The following is a 6,000-nucleotide window of genomic DNA, read 5'->3' as shown; positions in this document are numbered from 1 at the left end:
GAACTGCTCCGTCGCTCTCTCTTCTTTTGCAGATTCTGCTAACTCTGACCTCAAATTTCATTTCCTTTTTCTGACAAGGATGATAAAGGAAATGAAAAAAAAGAGACTCCGATATTGTCCTTTGCTTTGTGCGTTTCTCCCTCGTGTTTAATGGATATTCCCGCAGCAGGAGCTGGTGGAACTGGTGAGCTCTTCCAAGAACTGTAATTTCTAGGCTGGTGAGCACGATGCATTTCAGACAGCCACAAAGAAACTCTTCAACCCCTAGAATAAAAATTTATATGAAAAGCACATCAGTATGAAGGTACGTCTGTATCCACAGGCAACAGTGATTATATCTGATTATTTTTAGTGTAAATACATTTTCAGAATAAAAGGCTCATGGCAGTTTTAAGCTACTTAGCTGAACACGCTGCTCCTGTACCTGTGGGATTTTAATATTTTTATGCTTTTAAGAGCATTGCACCACAGGGATAAGATCAGTACATGATCCACTTTACTGAGTTGGAAAAATGTAATTTAGGAAGGTGTTATTATTGCAGGAAAGAGGTGGAAAGCTCATTGGTAATGATAACTCCTTACATGCTTAAAGACCACAAATATTATTTTCCTGATGCCTGAATGAAATACTTGAACATAGATCCTCAAAAAAAAAAAAAAAAATCAGCCTGTGACTTGAATGAATCCCCCTCTAAGGGGATGCTTGTGCTGCCAAGCCTTCAAGCAGCACACACATTGCCATCACTGATTACACTGGAAGCCGTCACTGATTACACTAGAAGCTCCCTAATCCAAACACTTTGGGAGCACATTACCATCCTCAGGAAAGCAAATCTGTGTTTATGTAAGGGTGCTGGTGGCTGGTGCAAATGCATATTCTTTACAGTCACAACTGAGATTTTTTTTTTTTTTTTTTCCAAAAATGGGTACTTGGCATAAGACAAAGCAAAAGAAATAATAACCGTACAGCAGCGGTACTGGACAGAGGAGGTTACAGCAGATTATCAGTCGGCAAACTTGGCGTTCAGAGCGGGGAAGTGCAGGGTTTCACTGGTCTAGTGCAGCTCACCATAGCTGCCGTTAGGAGCACTGCACCACTTCGCAATATTTGGGGACCATCATTCGATCAGCAAGATCTCAGGGATTTATATGTAACCTTGATAAAACCAAGAGGAAAGAACAGAGTGAATTAAACAGTGAGCAGCAACACAAAGCCTATCAATCAGCTGAGAAAAGATTCAATCACTATATAGCTATTTAACACGAGAGAGCCTGGCCTTTGCAATGAAACCTCCCTGTTAAAATGATTCACATCAGTTATTCTTTCTCTCCTGCTTGCTGCTATCACCATCCGGAAGAGTCGGCGAATGATCGAGTGCTTCTTTGATCTCCTGTGTATGTGAAGACAGAAATATCCAAGCTGAAGAACTGAGCCCCATGGGTCTGACAGCGGATTCAATTACAACCCATGGAATTCAGTTCTCAAAGCTGAGAATACACGACATTCATTTTAAGGCTGTCCTGACGCACAGTAGTATCTCATCCTCCTGCTTGCTCCCTCCAGTGCCTGGCCTTCGTCCAGGTGCTGTAAAACAGAAGAGTGAACCCTTCGCTGCAGCCAAAGCAACTCTACCCAGACTGTAGGTCAGATGCAGGATAATGGCTTGAGGACATATATATAGAAAAATAGGCTATTTTATATTTCCTTTTGGCACCAGAAGTGGCCACACACATAGACAGAATGTGGCCTAGCACGTAGCAGAATTCTTAGTAATAAAAAATGAAATCTATAGCCAAGAGGTGTAACAGTATAACATTTTGCACTTTTCTGGAAGCCTTTGAGAATTTCAAAGAGGTAAGTTATAAATTTCCTTCCCTTTTTTGTTAATACGACAACACAGACACAGAGGTAAAATCTTCCAGAGTCGCACAGCAATCTTTGTTAACAAAATAATCCCTCCGGAAGCTCAGAAGAAGGAAATCGGGCCCTGGTGAAGCCCTGCAGAGTCATCAGAGTCTGGGTGGCAAAGAGGCAAGCAGAAGCCTGCAGCGTTATAGCCGCACGGCCGTGCCCTGACGCAACTTGGTCTGACGTGACAAGCCCATCCCAGGGCGACAAGCTCACCCGCCGGCCGGAGTTTTGGGCTACAGATGAATACTGCTCAGACGCCCTGAAGATGAAAGCTGACGTCTCAGACAGGAGGCACCTCATCGTTTCTGACAAACCTAAGAGAAGTCACAAGTTTCATTAAACTTCATACCCCAAACGGAATTTTTGAGGAAAAATAGATTGGATAAGATGTTGGATGATATATTCATCTGTAAATTAGATGTTATATCTGCATAGCACCATGTATAAACACAGTTGGTTTAGTTATAAAAAAATAATTTCAGATTTATTTGGAACATTTTAAACATATTTCTGTATGCTCCAGTGAGATGAAGCATCACAAAAAAATCCCTTTGGGTTCAAGGAAAAGAAATATTTGGTCTGTAATAAAATATTTGGAGGTCAAGGGGATTTCAGATTAAATCTTTTAGACTTAAAAACTAAATTTAAGTAAATTTACTTAACAGAACGATTCAAGGAGAATGAATTATTTTGTTTTAGCATTGCTTTTCTTAAATTATAAATAAGTATAAATTTTTTTGAAATAAAAATGTTGAATGAAAATTAAAAGGCATCAAGGAGTTTCTAGCTTTTCCCTGAGAATGTAATTTGATTCAAAGCTACAAAATAGTTCCAATTTTTTGACTGGAAAAATCCCAACTTATTCCAACCAAAAATTTGCCCAGCGCTGGCAGGAACTCAAAGCTCCCCAGTAAAGCTCACTGGTCAAGCTGAAGACAGGGCTACCGGTGACTGTGCCGCCAGCACTGCGTGGATATGAAAACCTTATTTTGTGTACAGCCTGTCCTAGGGCAATTACTATCTGGTTTTCTAAATCATTTAATTCAACTAGGAACCCACTCTTAAATTTCTCTCTAAAACCTTCATCTCAAATGAACAACAAACATCTGAGAAAACTGCAATGAGCGATTCCTGATAACACCCAGTGTCGCTCTTTCGGCTAAATTAGCGACACAGGCAGCCAAGCCAGCGGAGGCTCAGCGCCGAGCGCCTTGTTTGGCAGGATATCCAGCAGCTCCGCCGCTGCCGTATCCAACAGCGTGCCCCTGTCTTCATGGCTGTTAATTGTTTTCTAAGGCTGTTGAACCAGTCAACCAAGCAACGGAGATTAAAAATGTTCTTCTTTAGGTATTCCTCTTGCTGGGAGGGAAACCTCTGAACAAACATTTTTGCAAAGTTAACTGTCTTGTGGTACCCACAGCCCAGCTCAGTCCCACCCATCTGTCAGTTGACTCTCTGAGACTTCTATTACAGGAAAGAAAAAACAAATTAACAAAAGTAACTTCTTGTTAAGGTCCTCAAAGAACACACAACTTTACCTGCAACTTTGAAATAGGATGCCATAGCAATAGATTTTGCTGGTCTGATTTTCCTGATTGGTCACTGGAGTACTGCTTGCTAAGATCGTTGCTGACGTTGAGCAAGACATTCGCCAGCAGCCCGGCCCTTCTGGGGTAATCGCTCTTCCAGCCTCAAGCAGGGAAAAAAAAATCAAACAATGATCAATGAAAACATGACACGGTGAAACAGAGAAAGGGTCAGGAAGAATACAGGATGGAAGTGCCCAGCCCTCGGGACAGTCCCCCCGCCTGTGTGAAGGGCACAGCGTGTCCGTAGAGGACCTGGGAGGAGCCGGTGCTACCTGGGCACCAGCGCGGTCAGCACACACGGCTGGGGACACCTGCCTTCGGCGCTCGTTTGCCTTGCACAATCAGGCACGCTAATGGCAAGGAAAACATTAAATCCCCCCCGAAACACAGCGAACGGACCTGCAGCAGCTCTAAGCCAGCCAGCCCAGGTACTGCTGGCGGCCACGCCGCAGCAGCCCCCCACCAGGCCAGAAGGGCAGCCGGGCGCTGGGGTGCAGCGTGGGGTGCCCCAGCCCCGGGCTCACGGGAAGCTAAGCCCACCTCTCCCGGGTCCTGGGCGGGCGCCTGCAGAGCTGCCGCCCTCCAGGGAGGTGAGCGTGGAGAGCAGACACCCCACGGCAGGGACACAGATGAATAAATACGCTGTAAGGGTACTCGCCCAGACTTGGGAACCTGCAGTACCCACTGCCGCAGGCAGCTCCGCTCCCTCCCAAAGCTCTGGGATGGACCTGTCCCAAAGGTCTCCCCGAGGAGGACAGCCCAGCTGAGCCCGTGTTTTAGTGAAATCCCTGCAGGGCAGGTATAGACTGGTGCATCCTCATAATTCCACAGTCATTTTCAAGGTAAGTTGGCTTCAGAGGATTTTTAACTAGGCAGGAGGAAAGGTCAAACACTCTCTCTCAGTTTGCCTGCTGAGTTTAATATCATCGCAGTGCATTAGTTCTCTCTGATCTTAAAAAACCATGATGCCAGTTTCAGCCATGTTCTGCTTTGACCCTTTATCAACTTCACGTGTGCCCTCCTCTGTCCTTTCAGTGTCATTCCCGGAGTGCCCTCTTCCCCCCGAGAACTCATTTACAAGGATTAAATTCATGCATTTGCAAACAAGAAGACAGCCCATAAAATTATATTGTTCTGCCTTTGCAAAAGCAGCGAGGAGGTGAGTCTTTTCAACAGGCCGTAAATCTACTATTTGAAAAAACATTATTTTTTCCTATTCCAGCAAGGTCACTTAGTACCTCATAGCTTGGAGATCTTATTACACCAGAATTAACTATTCCTACAGGACAGATACTTAATAGGCAATCATCGTATAAAGTTTTACTGCTACAACAAAAGGCAGACCTTTTTAGAGTGATTAAGTAATGTTAAGTGCCTGAAGACTATTCTTCCATAAGTTTCCTTTTGAATTAAATATCTTTTAAGAGGAAAAGAACATAAAGATCCTAAAGCCATCAAGTTAATGGAATGTGTAAATTCTCTGCATTTTCCTTATCATCCCCTACTTTTATTCTCTATGTTGCTATTACTACCTTTCTTTTTAATACAACATCTACATTTGTCTGAACATACAACCAAAGAGCGAGATTTTAATGCTTCTTAACCAATCAATGATGTACTGCAGCTTCACATGAAATCCAGAGACTATTCAAATGAGCTCATCATGGGTGGTAATTAATTAGCACCGATGGGGAACTTGAAATAAAATATGAATATTGTCACATTTCATTAAGAGCATAATGTATCTTCTTCACCCTTATTTAGTTAAATACATTTTCCCCAGAGCTAGTGGAAAAATACATCTCTCACAGCTACACTGACAGCTGGTTAGTTGAAACAAGAGGGCAAAATGGAAGATTAAGTCCTTCTAGAGATCTTGAGATTAAAAAAAATGAAAACTCACAGCCAGAAAGGATCACAGGGACGCCAGGGGCAGCCACACGCTCGACCTCAGCAGAAGCCCTCAGGTTAACACCGGCTCGCTGTGTCGCCGGGCGCGAGAGCTGAGGCTGTCGGGAGCGGGGCCGCGGGCTGCGCGCTCCGCAGGGCATCGGGGTGCTCTGCTTGCCGGGCAGAGCTCACCCACCCCCTGTGACAGCACTGCCGGGCGCAGCCGCGGATGGCCTCACCCCTGCCTGCGCGTTTGCTGGTAGGGCACTGGACGGTGAGAAACTTCTGCTCAGCATCATGAACCCAGACCTCAGCATTTAAAACCCAGACCATCAACCTTTAAAACCCTTACCTGACCTTTCCAGTATTCTCCATTTGAAAAATCCCCGTTTCTTCGACTTTCCCTCTTTCCCGCGTCTCTTGAACTTTCCTGCGGAGGAAGCATCCCCGCGTCCCTCGGCCGGGCTGGCTACTTGCCCTGGCCCCGGCTGTCCCTGCTCGGCCTGGAGCAGGCAGCCTCCCTCGCTCTCCACAGCAATTCAAATTTCTTCCCCAGCTCACTGCGCTAAAGGAGCTGCATGGTGTGCTGGGCCGTGGGGAGCCTGCCTT

The sequence above is a fragment of the Platalea leucorodia genome (assembly GCF_965183815.1).
Source record: "Platalea leucorodia genome assembly, chromosome: 11".
NCBI classification, from domain to species: Eukaryota; Metazoa; Chordata; class Aves; order Pelecaniformes; family Threskiornithidae; genus Platalea; species Platalea leucorodia.
Note: the sequence above shows the minus strand (reverse complement) of the source record.